The sequence below is a fragment of the Symphalangus syndactylus genome, chromosome 14, assembly GCF_028878055.3.
Source record: "Symphalangus syndactylus isolate Jambi chromosome 14, NHGRI_mSymSyn1-v2.1_pri, whole genome shotgun sequence".
Lineage (NCBI taxonomy): Eukaryota > Metazoa > Chordata > Mammalia > Primates > Hylobatidae > Symphalangus > Symphalangus syndactylus.
Genome location: NC_072436.2, coordinates 86,291,854 through 86,309,231, shown reverse-complemented (window position 1 = coordinate 86,309,231; position 17,378 = coordinate 86,291,854). Strand labels below are relative to the sequence as shown.

The window sequence follows — 17,378 nt, the reverse complement described above, 5'->3', positions numbered from 1 at the left end:
GCTTGGCACGGCCGCTCGGCGCCTGCGGCCCCCGCCCGGCCCCACCCAGGCCCGGGGCTGCCCTTAGCCGAGGCCTGGAGCTGCTGCTACCTTGTCCTGCAGCTGCTGCTGGATGTGGCGTCAGGAGGACCAGGTCACCTAGGTGTGAGCAGGGGAGAGTCTTTTCTTTTGGGATGATCCTTCCTGCACCTCTTGTTGGACTGCGCTCTGCTGGAGGGGCGCCCTGCAGCACCAGTGCAGGCAGAGGGGAGCCGGCCTGCGGATGCGGATCGGAATCTGATCTGCGACCAGGGGACCTGAGCCATAGGGAGGGGCTGCAGGAAGGTCTAGGCCCAGTGGTGTGCGGAGGCAATGTTGCAGTGTGGGGAGTCGCAGCGTTTTTCTGTGGATCATCCATAATCTGTAACCACAACCCAGCTATGCATTAATTTCTTTCTACGTGAAAAGTTGGTGTTTATTAATTGGATCTTCACAACTGTGACATTACAGTACCTCGTCTGTCTTCGGTTGATACCAAGTGTGCATTTTTTCTGTAGGAAACCATTTTTAAATGAAATGATTAATGTATTTTAGTTTTTATGTCACTAAGACATCTGTAAGTATATTAAAATTCAGTAGGTTGTTTTAAAAGGAATTTATATGTTTTTTAATGGATAGTAAATGATTCTTTTAGCCTGTATTTGTTTTGTTTTCATCGTTTGCTTTTTCTAAGTCAAGTACAATTGCATTATTTGGGTGCTTTATTAAGGATTATTAGGTGTATGAGTGTCATGATGGAGGGTAAATTGGTGTTCAGATTTCTGTTGATTCAGATAGCCGAGTTAAGTGTCCAGGCGTAACTAATGGGATTATGACAGTAACTGACTGCATTTGTGTTTGTTTATATGTATTTTTTGTATACATATTTTTCAAAGCTGTGATTGGGGAGAGGGTGGAGAAGGGCAGACTGGCATCTAGTCAGAATGAGATGGTTCCCAGTGTTCTCATGTTTAGTCTCGGCCGGGACACAGGGAATTTCCCTCCTAAATGCCATCTCTATAATTCATTTATTCAGTGTGGGATGGCAAATGGGATGTATTTCAAATGTCAACCCAGGCTTTCCTAAAATGTGTAGGTGAAAAAGGAAATTTCAGTATGCTAGTTGGAAGGGAAGGTCAGTGTTTGCAAGCCAAGGGCGTGCCTGCTTGTATTTTTAAATATTTCTAATGAATCCAAGTTAGTGGCTTTTGATTTCATGTGGCTCTGCAGAATAGAACTGCATGTACATTGTGTGGTGTATGTGCATTATTTTGAGTTTCTCTAATAGAGAGCCATTAAAATATGGGACTTTTTGTGCTGGTTGTATAAAATTGTATTGCGTACAGATTTTTATGAATGTTGTTCCCATGGATCATCCAGACGTTTTGGAATTACTTTGTTGTAAGAAATATCCTGTGTTGATGTCACAGGAGGTTTAGCTGTTCTGACTTACACACCAGGTGCAGAATTCTGTTGGGTTAAGCTCTTTGTAGCTCTGTCATTGCTGGAGTGACCAAAACCTTCATCTAAGAGAAGTATTGGGCAGTGAAGGAACTGCTGTCACTAGGTCGTCTCCCACAGTTGAGGTTTTCTGTGAAGAACTTCTCTTGGGCAAGACTAGTAACAAATATCTGTGATGTTGTAGAGCAAATGAGAAGACCTCCCTCTACTTGTGACACATCCTGAGCAGAGGCTTGGCATTGGCAGAGTTTCCTGGAAGGGTTTGTAGAGTGGTTGCTTTGTCTTGATGTTTGAATGTATGACTTTACATGTGAAAGTACTATTTCGACGTGGAGGGATTTTACTACTACTAAACATAGACATGATTAGTGGAAATCATTCAGTGTGGATTTTGTCGAAATAATTTTAAGCTTTTCTTTTTAATAGCATATTCTTATAGAACATTTTAAAGCCTAATTTTTTTTACGTGCAATGACGTGATGCTCCTTTAATTATGTTGCACCGTAACCAGTATCTTCATTATAATTGGGATTTATTTAATGGTAGCCCTGGTTTCTTTCACTTCATTATTGGGAATGCAAACCATTCTTCCATAAGGAAGGGGCTAACTACCCCTGTTAGAAGAATGAACTTTGTAGGTCTGTGAAAGTGAGTAAAGCATCTCATGGGTTTTTCTTGTAAGCTTTCAGTCTTTGCTTTTTCTCAGGGCATCTTTTCTTTGCAAAAGACCTAGTTTAGTACTCTAATTTTTCTGGTAGCACTTGTAATTATATTTAAATTTTTATTGTGTGGTAATAACAGCATCAATTTTTTTTCTACTCAGTGGTTAAAGGAAATTACACCAATTAGATATACCTGTGTTTCTATTTTTAAACATCTCTGGAGAAGGCATTTTCATAATGTCCTTTGCTATCATAGTGAGGTTCACGGATCTTCAACATTGGAATCGCCTGGAAGCTTGTTACAAATGCAGATTCTTAGGCCCCACTCTGAACTCAGCCAGTCAGAATCAGCATTTTAACAAGACCTTTAAGTGAGTTATATGCACATTAAATGAAGAAACTATTCTGTTCCTTCAGCAAAGGGACCTCAATATCAAAAGTTTCCTTCTTGAATTTTCCTTTCTTTTGCTGAAGTATCAGCACATTTTTTTCTTGATGGTGGTGACAAAAGTGAGGCTCTCACTGTAAATTATTTGTTTAATACAAAATTATTTTATAAAGCTGTTCTTTAATTCTTGGTGGAAGAGTCCTATATACCGTGGTTTATTTAGATTAATCAGTGTTTTAGGTTGTTTTGTAAAACACCTCTAAAGTTGAGAAACAGTTTTTTCCCCTCTGGAAGAAGAAAACGTTGGTTTTGAGACGTCGGAGCTGGAGCCTAGGAAGCTAACCCCCGAGCAAACGGTCCCCTCTCCTCCCTCTGCTCTGGCGTCTTGATGTCTGCCATCTGATATAGTCAATGTGCTGCCCTCTCGTCCAGTCTTTTCTTAGAGTTGTTTTCTGAATCAAGTAATTGGTAGGTACAAAATAATGTTCCTAAAATATATGTTAAAGAATCGTAAACCAGCTGGGTGCAGTGGCTCACGCCTGTAATCCCAGCACTTTGGGATGCCGAGGGGGGCGGATCACTTGAGGTCAGGAGTTCAAGACCAGCCTGGCCAACATGGTGAAACCCCATTTCTACTAAAAATGCAAAAATTATCTGGGCATGGTGGCAGGCGCCTGTAATTCCCAGCTACTCGGGAGGCTGAGGCAACAGAATCAGTTGAACTGGGGAGGCAGAGGTTGCAGTGAGCCAAGATTGCGCCACTGAATTCCAACCTGGGTGACAGAGTGAGACTCTGTCTCAAAAAAATAAAAAGAATCATAAACCAATGGACACTCAGGCAGCCACCAGCTAGTTCAGGAAGAGCCTTATGCATTCAGAGCCCACCTCCATCATCCCATCTGAAACTATCCCTATCTTTGATTTTTTGCTTGTCATTCCCTTCTTTATGGTTTATACTTTTTAAAAAATCTTGATTGTGTATGATTTTGAACTTTATATCAATAAAATTATACTTTATGTATTCTTCTGACTCACATATTTAGATTAACATTCTATTCCCAAGGTTTATCCATTTCAGGGCTGTATTTCATTCAGTTTCACCTGCTGTATAGTATTCTACCGTGATTTATTTATTCATTGTACTCTAGATGGAGATTTGGATTGATTCCAGTTTTTTTGCTATTGTGAAAGGGTTGCTGTGAGTGGTTTTTGTACACGGCTCTTGGTACATATGTGGAGGCACACACACCCATTTGCTGTCTCTAGGGAATGAAATTTTCTGTATCATAGGGCATGTGCATCATCAGCCTTAGTAGAGAATGTAGAACTGTTTTTTACAAAGTGATTTTGTTGATCGTGTTCCCACTAGCCGTAAGTGTTACAGTTGTTCCACAGCCTTGCCAGTGCTTCACATACCAGGCTTGAAAATCTTGTCCAGTGAAACGTTATCTCACTGTGATTTTTATTTACAGTTTCTCTGATTATTGAGGTTGAATGTCTGTTTACATTATTAACCATTTGGGTTCTTCCTTTTGTGAAGTACCTGTTCAGTCTTTTACCCACTTATCTTATTGATTTGTAGTTCTATATGTAGATTACTACTAATCCTTTGTGGATTACATGTCTTGCGACAATTACTTCTCAGCTTGTGTTTTTTTTCTTAACTCGAATTTGTGATTTCTTTTGATGATCCGTTATTTGTAATTTAGCAGAATCATAATCAGTATTTTGTCCTTTAAAGTTTGTGAGGATAATTTTGTTATTGCAGAAAAGTTTTCCTTTGTTTGGAAAGAGCATTCATTTTGGAGTCAAACGGGTTCTGGGCCCAAATCCTAATGGTGTTGTATACTAGCCTTATGGCTACCACTAGGTACTGGCCTTGAGCTAGTTAGTTACTCAAGACCACAGTTTCCTCATTGGAAAAATTGAAATCATATTAGTTTCTCTTAGTTATGAGACAGCAGTGTACAGTTCCAGGCACTTAGTACCTATTTAGTTGATAACAATTCTTTCCTTTCTATTGGGACTGCCTAAGCACTATGACCCACTGATCCCTTTTGGTATGCTTTGCAAAAACTACCTAAACATTTTTATGTCAGGAGAGCTATTAAATGGCTTATTCTAACTTTTATTTTTTAAAAGGCTGCATTACCAATGGCATTTATATATTGATTAATACAGTCTGAAGAGACCACTTACTAGAAACCCTTATCAGTTTAGATTCCGGTTCTCGAAAGTGATATAATTACATTTATTTGTACACAGTACTTTTGACCATTAAGCATTTATAGTATTAATGATCTCCCTTTGCTGCTACTCTGAGATTACTTTGTAATATTGTTTTTTATTTAATGAATAATTATTGGATACATTATCTTGCCAGGACTTGAAGTTGTTAGGTTTTGTGGACTGGCTTAAAGTTGAATAAGAATTAGTTCCTGAATCAAAGGACTGTATACTCTAGTATATGGAATATATTTTATGTACCATACACAGAAGGTAAAATACCTTTTACAGGCTGGATGTGTGGCTTTGGCAAACCTTTAACCCTCTGGTCTCAGATTTAATTTTATAAAATGGAAGACTTAGATGAAATTATAGTAGGGGTTAAAACATGGCACATGGCATCACTCGCTTCTGTTCCTGGCAGACCTCAAAAATCAGTAATGGTACTCTTTTTCCACTGAGCTGAGATAGTCTCAGTCATATTCTTGACATGGTGTTCTAGGCAGTAACTACCACTCGATTAAATCTGGCATTCAGTTTTTAAGCTCCTGTACACTTCTAAATTCTGTGATTATAAGATACTTGAGAAACTCTTCACCTTGGCAGTGTTCAGAATACAGTGAGACAGGAAGAAACTAGAAGCAAGGAGACGGAGAGAGGTGACTGGGGGTCCGGAAGTAAAGGGAGCAAGTGACAGTGGTGGCCAAGGGAACAAGGAGAGGAGAGATGGGAAAATGGTTGTGAAGGCCCAATCCTATGCCAAGCTGTTTGTAGGGTGGGTGGATGGGAGGATGGATGAGAGGTGGACCTAGTAGGTGAGGAGCTAAGCTAAGGTGATAAAGATTCCAAATTTGAATAATGACAATGAGCATGTTTGGTGATGATGACAAATAGCCAAGTCAAGTGCATGATTGGATATTTGATTGGGAAGAGTATCAGTTTTGCTTTAAACATGTTTGAGTTTGAGGTTCCAGCACAACCCTCAGTGGAGTTGGAGAGAGGTCATGGCTAGAGAGGCTGATGGGAGGCTTTGGATGGAGGGGCCCTGGGTCCCAAGCTTCAGGCTCTTTAGTTACACAACCCACCCACCTTGCTCACACACTAAGTGACCTTGGGCAAACTGCCTAGACTTCTTTGTGTCCCTCAACATCTTCATCTGTAAAATAGTCGTAATGAGAATACCTACCACATAGGATTATTAAAGCCAAATGAGGTAATTCAGCGCTCATCACAATAAATTTTAATGATTATAAAATGTGGAATTTTTGCTTAGTTTGACTTAATATTATGCTTTCTTTCAAATAAGCAGTTTGATTTGTTTAGAAAAGGTACATTCTAGCAAATAACAATCATTTAGATAAATAATGCTAAGTTCCATCTATATTAAACATGTTCCTATACATCATGTCAAAATAATAGGAAAGGAAAATCTGATTTATATATACGTATTTTTTAAACAAACAGTAAAATGCTAAAGCCTTAGTAGCTAAGGAAAGGATATGAGTTTATAAAAGAAGAAATCAAGGAGGTCGATAACTGTAAGTTCAAATTTACCAGTGTATGAAATACAGACTAAAATAATCAATTAATTTTTCCACTTAATGGATAGATGATATGCTCTGGGCTGCTGTGAGATGGGAGCTCTGCATCACCTGTTGAGAGCATATTTTGATTAATAAAAACTTAGAGGAAAACAGTTGGGTTATGTATATGTAACAGAAGCCGTAAATGCTTATACCTCTTGAACTGAAATCTCACACGTAGCTTGGTAGCCTAAAAAAACAATTAAAAATAAGGACAAGTTTTTAAACAAGGATTTTCTTGGCAACATTAATAGAGAAAAGGAGAAATGTTTTTTAATGGAGCATAATCAAATAAATTATGGCGCAACTGTAGGGTAGAATTCAATGTAGTGCTTAAAATAATGGTTTGGAAGAATATTACTGAGATGGGAAGATGCTGATAATACAGGGGTTAGTGGAAATATCTGGATGCAAAACTGTATAGTGTACTATAATCCTAGTTTTACTGTATTAAGTAAAAGACTGGAAGGAAATACGTTAAAATGTTAATGATTTGCTTTGGATGGTAGGTTGATGGGTGATTTCCTCTCTTGTATGAAAGGAAATTCCCATGACTTAATGTTTCTCTTTTTGAGTTTTGAAATATTTCATGGTAGAGAAGAATACAGTAAATAATATAATAGATGACCATGAGGACCATTTTTTTTTGGTTTGTTTGAGGAACTTTTTTTTGTTTTATTTTGTTTTGTTTGAGACAGAGTCTTATTCTGTTGCCCAGGCTGGAGTGCAGTGGCACGAACATGGCTCACTGCAGCCTTGACCTCCTGGGTTCAAGCGATCCTCCTGCCTTAGCCTCCCAAGTAGTTGCAGGCGTGTACCACCACACAGGGCTAATTTTTAAAACTTAAATTTTTTTATAGAGATGGGGTTTCACTGTGTTGCCCACGCTGGTCTTGAACTGCTGAGCTCAAGTGATCTGCCTGTCTTGGCCTCCCAAAGTGTTGGGATTACAAATGTGAGCCACCGTGCCCAGCCTTGGGCACCATTTTTTAATAATCAAAAAAGCAATCAACACTTTAAAAATTCTAATTTTTAAAAAGGAAAGAAAAAAGTAAATCTGTCCAATTGTAGATCATTATTAAGAAATAGTTTTAAATCCAGCGATTGTTGTATCTGTCCTTCTTTGCAGTTTTCCAAGAGCAGTGATACAATGTGTAAGTTAGCATCTTAAGGGTATAGGTGTGAGATAAATTAGTGTATTCAAATGTATTAATTCTCTACACTAACCTAGGCAGCTTAAAAAGAGCAGAGGACCAGGGTTCTTTGGTATTTCCAATCTCCACACTTGAGTGCAGAGCAGTGGAATTCCATGGCGTGCATGTTCTCACTCGTGGAAACCTAAACACTGCTGCTGGAGCTAGTTTGTAACCATTAGACCATCATGTTTCATTGGAATTGGTCAGAAATGAAGATAAAATTCCAAGTGAGCATTTTAAAATAAAAATCACTTCAGATTTAGATTTACTTTCAGTGAATGGTTGTAGGCTAAGATTGAGAGGAACTAATTTTAATATTCTTCCTTTTTTTGTATGAAAAGAAATTCTTGTGCAATGTTATATTTTTGTATATATACATATATGATGCATACATATCATGTTTATCTCATATATATGTATATCTCACACACATAGGAGAGAGATGTGTGTGTTTGATTGTGTAATCTCTACCATGAAGGGAGGCACAAGGCTATTTTAAAACTTTTTAAATGGGGAATTTTATAGAAACAGTATTTTGAAAATGAGTCCCATGAATGAGTCAAGTTGTCCTTAGCCAGTGGAGGAAATGTTTGGGAGGGAATAGTACTTTCTGTTTTATGGTCCAAATCTCTAAGTGTGTTGGTACTTTGTAAAATGTAGCTTACAAAAATTAATGAATTTCCATTAATTTTGTATTTTTTCTGTCATCAGCTTTAACTGAGTGGTTGTTTGAAGAAGCTTTCAGGATTAATTGTGCTTTGACATATGAAAATAAGATCTTATCAAGATTGCTTTAAAACTGACCCTTGTTTATAGGAGTCATACTTCCATTCTTAAGAAACTCTCAACTGTGAGAGTATACATCTGAGTGATTTTTAGAACCATTTTAATATCTCTGCTCTAGAATCGAGAATGCCCTGTTAGTTCTGATCTTTAATATACAAATTTGAAACCACTAGTTAGGCAGTAAAATATGTATGAGAACATAACTATAGATTTTTACCCAATAGATCAATTAGTATGAAATTTAGAATGATATATAAGTACAACAGAATTTATTCCTTTGAGGTATGTGTGTTCAATGTGTAATTAAGTATGTTTATTCTTAGAAAGTTCATGAGCCTATTAACGGTGGTTATCTTGGGTAATGGAATTGCAGAAGATTTCATCTCTGTATATTTCTCTTTGTATATTCTAAGTTTTGGGAAATAATAAATTCTTGCTCTTTATCAAAAATATCCTAACAGTTCAGACCAAACCTCATTTTAGCTGGATACAAACTAATCAAATGATTAATCAGCTACATATACTTTCTGCTGTTCAATTTTTTTCTACCAAGCTTACTGAAAAGCAGTATTAATAATGAAGATATAAAGAACACTGAAATTTTTAAAAGATCTTTTCATTCCTTGTTTAAATGTTCATTTTTGTTACAGCCTTGGCAGTTCATTACTTCTGCAGAGTGTGGGAAAAGCTGTAGGAACTGGGCCGCGAGAGCGCCTGACAGAAACATTGTCCAGAAGGAATCAGCCACTAATGGCCACTGCCTTTGGCTCTGGGTGAAGTTTCGTTTCCCTTCAGTACTCTTGGGTGGCTGTTTCAGGGATACATTTTGTTCTAGTGTGTTTGCCTCAAGGCCAAATATAAATGTTGAAGGGCTGCACATTTTTCTGGAATGTTCTTCACCAGCTGTAAAGTCTTGGGCTAGGATAGGGATAGGGCATTTTTTTGGGGGTGGAGGCTTTTTTCTCTTTATCTTATTTACTTGAATGGGAAGGAAAACCTAGATTCTTCCTTAAAACAATGTTATTTATTTTGATCTCTGGTGTTTAAACATTTTCCATGGCATTTTGAAACCTGTAAATATAGGAGTGCTTTTCTGTTGTTGTTGTTGGAGACGAAGTCTTCTCTTGTCCGCCAGGCTGGAGTGCAATGGTGCGATCTCGGCTCACTGCAACCTCCGCCTCCCAGGTTCAAGCGATTCTCCTGCCTCAGCCTCCCGAGTAGCTGGCACCTGCCACCATGCCCAGCTAATTTTTGTATTTTTAGTAGAGATGGGTTTCACCATGTTGGCCAGAGTGGTCTCGAACTCCTGACCTCAATTGATCCACCATCCTCAGCCTCCCAAAGTTCGGGATTACAGGCGTGAGCCACTGCACCTGGCCAGGAGTGTTTTTATAGTGATTACAATAGTCTTAAAAATTAAAGTATTCTTTGTATTTTTACCACTTTAGAATCCCTGATTTTTTTTTGCAATGTCTGCTAATACACATAGTATATGTGGTGTTTTGAATGGCTTATGAAGAATATATACCATCATAAAGGCATAAGTTAGTGTAAAATCGTCATAACAAAAATACAAAAGTATTTTTAAGGTATCTTTTTATTACTGAAATAATAGATGTTTATTTTAGATCATATGGAAACTAAAGATGAATACAAAGAAGAAAATTAAAATCACTAGATACTACATGACCCTAGAAACATACAGTTAATATTTTAGTGTTTCTCAGCTGGGTGCGGTGGCTCACGCCTCTAATCCCAGCACTTTGGGAGGCCGAGGCGGGTGGATCATGAGGTCAGGAGTTTGAGACAAGCCTGGCCAACATAGTGAAACCTTGTCTCTACTAAAAATACAAAAATTAGCTGGGTGTGGTGGTGGGCACCCCTAGTCCCAGCTACTTGTGAGGCTGAGGCAGGAGAATCGCTTGAACTCAGGTGGCGGAGGTTGCAGTGAGCTGAGACCGCACCATTGCACTCCAGCCTGGGTGACAGAGTGAGACTCTGTCTCAAATTAAAAAAAAAAAAAAAGTGTGTGTGTGTGTGTGTGTGTATATATATATATATATATTTATTTATTTATTTTAGTGTTCCTCTTTTAAGCCTTTTTTTGTCTGTGCATATTTCTTCATCTCACAAATATATATTAAGGGCCAATCCTCAAATCTTAAACTGAAGATGTAGAGTTTTGACAGTCTGTATAGTGACATGATGATGTTCAGCACTCTTGCAGCTTATGCATGTTGCATAGCAAAACATAAAATCTAATGACTGGTCTATAGTTAAAGCTATAGCATGAACACTATCTGTTGCCCTGAGCTGTTTTAGGGGTGGAATGTTAAAGAAAAATGGAAAGGAAGAAAGAATTCAAAAATTTCTTTATTATAGCTATTTCTCTTTTCTGAATAATGTCTTTTTACAATGGAAAAATACCAGAAATAAAGTTCTCATTAGATAATGTGCTTTCTGTTTTGTTCTGAAGGGAATTCCCATCACAGTTGCATTAATTCCCCTGAGAGACATCTCCATATGCTTCGGACAACATCTGATTTTACTTTTGTCTTCTGATTTCAGAGTCTTTGAAACAGCTATCCCATAATGTGTCGCAGTGGAATGGATGTGGTTATTATAATCTTGGTTTTAAGTGTAATAAATTTTACTGGGCTGGATTTGGTTGTAACTGATGAAAGCATATACTAGAGCTCAGCTTTCTTGGGGTCTTTGTATTAGCTGGATTCTTTAAAATTCTATCTTGGGATTTAGGATCGTTTCAAGAAGAAAAAGCGTTATTTATATTTGATTATGCAAGCCAGTTCTTTAAGCCTTTAGGACATCAGATGGATGGAGGTGACTTGCCGGCGTTTGTTGCCTTAACTCTAGTATTCGGCTTCTTTCTGAGGAAGGTGCCAAAATGGCTTCTGCATCTGCTGAAGGAAAAGAGGGAGTGGGAAGAGGGGAGAAATATTTCATTGGAAGGTAAAAAAAGCTCTTTCCAGCAATTTCCTTTAGAAACTTGGGGGTTGCTGTTAGTCTCGTTTGGGTAATGGGCCCCAAGGAAAAGTGACAAATGGCCTTCTTCTGGGGTTTAAACACTAAAGGTCAGTGTTGGCCCTTTTCACAGTTAAGAGGGAAAAATCTGAGCTAGGCTAGGTGGACTTTCTCCAACTAAGGGATTCTTCTGAAACTCCTAACCTGATGGGAATCATTTTGTTTGCAGGTGGCCAAAGCCCATCAAGGGAAATGCTTGATGGTTACTGTGCCTGAGCTGCCTGAAGCCTGGTGTAGGAGTCTCAACTTGATCTTGAAGCAGCTGCAAATGTTAGGTCTTGACACTTGGGATGGCAACAAGACCAGGCAGTGCCCAGAGTGGTCCCAGTGGCCTAGGTTAGAGGAGGGTAGGGGGCTGGAATGTGGCCTTAGCCGGTCCTCTGAGCAGATGAGAATACCTGTCACTATTTTGGGAGATGAGTTGTGGTCAGAGATATCAGTCAGGTGACTTCTCTGAGAGGGGCCTGGTCCTTCTCACAGCAAGGTTGACAAGTCTTTGCTGCCAGTTGTCCCTAAATACCCAATTTATCTCCTGGGGTGGAGTTGGGGAAGTGCCTCTAGCCTGGAGCAAAGAGATTTGCCTGCCATTTCGGAAGGAAAGAAACCAGCACACATCCTGTGTTTCATTCTCTGTTTTAAAGGTAGGTTTTTGTCTGTTTGCTTGTTTTTAAATCAACACCCACTGCTAAAGGAAATCCCGAGTTTCCCTGATAATCAGGATGATTTCTTATTTTGAAAGGCCTATTTTGCCTTCGAAGTGTGTGTTTCTGACATAGGTTTCATCCTAGTTCTAGAAATCTTGCTTAATTCGTAAAAGGTAAAAGTTTAATTAGAGAGAAGGCTGATGTATTGTCTTGTTTCAAAGGGAGACTATTCTTGTCTGTCAGTGGAATTTTTTATATATATTTTTCTGGCTGTGAAGAAATATTTTATTGGTATATGTGTACATGCATTTTTTATTCTTAATTATAGTATGTATTTCCACTGGACTACACTCTTGTTAAAGGAAACTTTGTTCACATGAAATAAACATATCTTTGGTGAGTCATACTTGAGAACTGCTTCTCAGTCTCCTCAACTTTTAAAGTCAGTGGTATTTCATGTAAAGAGTGTATCAGTAGCTGGCCTATCTCTGGAATGTTGTGCAGCTGTGCAGAGCATGAGGCTCAAATGTGCTAATTAAATATGTTTTTTAGCAAGAATGGAATGTAGCAGCATTTGAATGGCTTCAAAAAACATTCCATTTTGTTTCTGAAGAGGGCTTTTTTTGTTTTTGCCAAATATTAACAACTAGAGAGTACACTGACTTTTAGAGGATGTATTGCTATGTTAAATTGTTCTGTTCACCTGAACAGGGTGGCATGTGCCTGTAATCCTAGCCACTTGAGAGGCTGACGTGGGAGGATCGCTTGAGCCCAGGGCTTCAAGACTAGCCTGTGCAGAGTAGAAAGAACCTGTCTCAAACCCCACACTGTTCTTTTTGCAGAGTTAATGAGGCTCATTAAATACTGAGATTATCCTTTAGAACAAGCTTGTCCAACCTACGGCCTTTGAATGCGGCCCAACACAAATTTGTAAACTTTCTTAAAACATTATGAGATTTTTTTTGTGATACTTATAGCTCATTAGCTATCATTAGTGTTTTATTTTATGTGTGGCCCAAGACACGAATTCTTCTTCCTGTGTGGCCCAGGGATGCCAAAAGATTAGACACCCCTGCTTTAGAATGTACTCAATTAATAATCTTCAAAATGTAGGGGTTGGGTGGGGCAGCTCATGCCTGTAATCCCACCACTTTTGGAGGCCAAGGTGGGAAAATTGCTTGAGCCCAGGAGTTTGAGACCAGCTTGGGCAACATGGTGAGACCTGGTCTCTACAAAAACAAACAAAAAGAACAGAATGTAGGCAGTGGTGGCATAACTAAGGTTCTAAGGTTTACCATCTTTAGTTGATCTTGCTCATTTCCCTTGGTATCAGTTCTCCTTCCTTACTTGGTGAGTGCTTAACCTTTCTTTGGGCAGTAAGGCATGACATTTCTCCCCAGTTTGAGCAGTTTTCTGATACATGTTTTTTGGCTGAGTGTGAGTTGTATCTTTTGGACTAAGCTCCATTCACTCAGATGGTGGTCTGATTTTTTTTTTTCAGTCAGGCATTGTGCGAAGTGACCTGATGGGAATAAATGGCAGGTTGGTTGTGTAATGGGGCAACATCTTACTTGGTTGTCTTTAGAGATAAGTGGGACGTGATTCCAGCAAGGCTGTGCATCAAATGTTGGAATGTGTTGGAGAACTGCCAAGAGGTTGGGAGCAAGCTGTATGACAAGCACTAATGCAGCCTTGGCCTGCCTTAAAATAGCTGCAGGTTAACAAATATCTTGAAACTTGGCATTTCTTTTGAGCAAAATTGCTCCTCTGAATGTGTTACCAAGAGGTGCTTTCCTCTTTTTTATCGATGTTTATTTTTTTTGCTGTTCCAACTGTCTTAAAACATATTATGAGCATATGAAGAAGATAATTCTCTATAACATCTTATCTTGAATGATTTTACTGGACTAATTATTAGCACGTTATTGGAAACTTCACTTGTAGTTCTTCTGCCCTGCTCACCCAACTCACTGCAGAATATATAGTGTTTGTAGTTTGGATAAAAACTGGGGCCCTGAAGTTTTGTTTTTTTTTTTTTTTGAGACTGAGTCTCGCTCTGTCGACCAGGCCAGAGTGCAGTGGCGCGATCTTGGCTCACTGCAAGCTCTGCCTCCCGGGTTCACACCATTCTCCTGCCTCAGCCTCCTGAGTAGCTGGGACTACAGGCACCCACCATCACGCCCGGCTAATTTTTTGTATTTTTACTAGAGACGGGGTTTCACCATGTTAGCCTGGATGGTCTCGATCTCTTGACTTCGTAATCCGCCCGCCTGGGCCTCCCAAAGTGCTGGGATTACAGGCATGAGCCACTGTGCCCGGCCTGAAGTTTTTTTTTTAAAGTCCTATATTTTATGTTTGGTAGGCTTTTGGAAAGGAATTATTGATGTTTGAACACTAACACATTAGAGAGGCAGAGTCAGAGACATTGGTTAGTTTCCTATGGAATCTTGTCTTAGCTGATTCACTTTTAGACAGAATTCTTAGTAAGTTCATTGGTAGTTTGTCTGCAGTACTTAGTTCTTGTTTGTAATTAATTTACTGTCTAACTGTAGTCTTTCAATTTTTTTCAATAGAAAGGCTTATTTTTTGTTTTTGTTTTTGTTTTGAGATGGAGTCTCGCTCTGTCGCCCAGGTTGGAGTGCAGTGGCGCGATCTCGGCTCACTGCAGGCTCCACCTCCCAGGTTCATGCCCTTCTCCTGCCTCAGCCTCCCGAGTAGCTGGGACTACAGGCGCCTGCCACCACGCCCAGCTAATTTTTTGTATTTTTAGTAGAGACAGGGTTTCACCGTGTTAGCCAGGATGGTCTCGATCTCCTAACCTAGTGATCCGCCCGCCTCGGCCTCCCAGAGTGGCTGGGATTACAGGCGTGAGCCACCGTGCCCGGCCCAAAGGCTTGTTTTTTAAGTCAGAGTGGTAAAAACAGGGGGGGTTGGGAATGGTCTTTGGAATGGGTCCTGTACAGACTTGAGCCTGATGGTGATGTGATCAAGGTTGCAGGGGGTGTGGGTACCCGGGTGGGGCTGGGGCTGCCTGTGGGACTAATCTAAACAGCCAATTAGTTTGGGTGCTCTGAAGATGACATTTTTAAAAATGCAGTATTTGGGTTAATGAGTGGAAGTAAACTAGGAATTTCCAGGATTTATATGTTAAATAGCAGATGAAAACAGTGAGTTATATGTTAAATAGTAGATGGAAACAGTGAGTTAACTTTATTTTGAGAGGCTTAAATACACACCAAGTTTCTGTACTGAAAGATTTCCTAAAAGATATTAACAGACATGTTAATTATCCCATGACTTAAAGTCCTTTAGACGTTTAGATTGAGACTAATTGTGATAATTTCATAGCTCTGTAGCGTATCCTGAAAATGGCTTTGTTTCTTTTGTTTCACTGTCTTCATATGCATAAGTCTTGAATTTTGCTTTGTCACTTTCTGTATTTTACATGTATTTTAGAGGTCCTCTCCTTGTATAGAAACATTATTTCTGGTTCTATGTAAGTGCCTTATACAGAGATTTATAATTTGTAATTAGTATACTTTTTGGTCAATAGAATTGAGGTTATTTGGGGTATGTTTTTAGAATATGTTAAAACCCATATTTTGTGTTTTTATAACATAGAAAAATATTTCTTGGAAAATGCGTGTGTGGGCAGCTTCTTTTAGATGTATTGATCTTTTCACTTTTAGATGGCAAATGAATTCTATATGGCATTGTTGCCATGTTGGAAAATTTCTTTATTGAGCCTATGACTTCTAAAGTATCAAAATTCTGTTTTTGCTTTTCCCTTTTATTGGACATCTCCAGTTGTTTTTTTTATTTTTTTTTTAAACACACACACAAACACACACACACACACACACATACACACACATCCTTGGATAACTGAACTGGTAAATTGAATTGAGGAGAGGTGAACTACAGGCCACCATTTCCTTTTTACTTAGCATACCATTATCTGATCCCCTCATGTGAAAATATATTTTGGATAGTTTTCACCTCCCACCATCTATTAATTTAGAGTGTGTATTCCTTTAACCTTGCAAGAGAATTCAGTCATTCATTATACGATAAGCAGGCAAAAAGTTAAATACTGAAATGTTCCTTTTCTGGATTATCGTCTGAATTAGAAAAACATTCATTTTAAATTTTACACATGCATATGGGATGTTATCTCTCCTCGTCTGTATGCCTTGTACTGGCACAAGCTTATAGGACTAGGAACAAATAAGCTTAGCATTTAAAATATTCCAGACATAAAAAATCTGTGGAATTTGCTTATATCTACTGGGGGATGCACACTCAGACAGACCCAGGGTTTTAATTGGCTCCTTCTGCAGTGTGAAGGCAGATGGAAACATTGGAGTCTGCTGCAGATGGCAGTGGGGTGGACAGGTGAGGCCCACATAGAAGTTCATACCACTGGTAGGTGGAGTAATGAGTTGGTGTATGAAATGCTAGCCATTTTAGATGTTTCTACAGCTGTTGTTGGCTAGCTGAAAATAAATTGAACTTGCTGAACTGGTAAAAGTTTTGCTGTCTGAGTAGGCTTAGATAAAATAGTGCTTCAGATGCCTATAAAGATGTCTATTTTAACATTACTATGATTTTTTTAAGTGGTGATAACCTAAATGTCCATCATTGGTAAGTTACAGGGTGGACTATATATTCTGGAGGCAATACAGTGTGTAGTTAAAAGTGCTGACCGTGGAGCTGTGGTGCCTGGGTCTAAAACCTGGTTTCACCATGGGCCCACTTTGTGACCCTGAGCAAGTCATTAACCCTTCTCGGTTTCAGTTTCCTTATCAGTAAGATCAGGATAATCATAGTACAGACCATATAGGGTTGGTTGGATTAAATAAGTTATAGGTAAAGCAGTTAGACTAGTGCCTGGAAATATGTAAGTATTATTTATTTACTATATTAATAAAAACTTTAATATTATTATGGAAAACCTTCTAATAACATGGGAAGGTTTTTAACATAGGGAGAAAAAGCAGAACACAAGATTATATAAATGGAATTACCATAACTATGTAGAAAAATATACAAAAGGGATAAGGAAATACTACAAATATTAAGGTTTTGGGGGGAGGGGAGAATGGATGAGATTCCTTGTGATTTTTGCTTTTGTCTCAGAGCTGTTTTGTATTTTCTGCTGTTCTACAGTAAGCATATGTTACTTCTATAATTTGAAAAAGTAAACTTTGTTTTGAGAAGTAGATGTAGGCTGGGTGCAGTGGCTCCTGCCTGTAATCCCAGCACTTTGGGAGGCCAAGGCGGGTAGATTGCCTTCAGGTGAGGAGTTCGAGACCAACCTGGCCACGTGGTGAAAATGCAAAAACACAAAAAATTATAAAAATATAAAATTA

At 38.8% G+C, this 17,378-nt stretch overlaps 1 protein-coding gene across 1 annotated transcript in view; it reads left to right on the top strand.

Annotated features, from left to right (window-relative positions):
• SPTBN1 (spectrin beta, non-erythrocytic 1) overlaps window positions 1-17,378 on the top strand; it is a 212,223-nt gene that overhangs the window by 1,339 nt on the left and 193,506 nt on the right. The gene's annotated exons all lie outside the window — the stretch shown is intronic.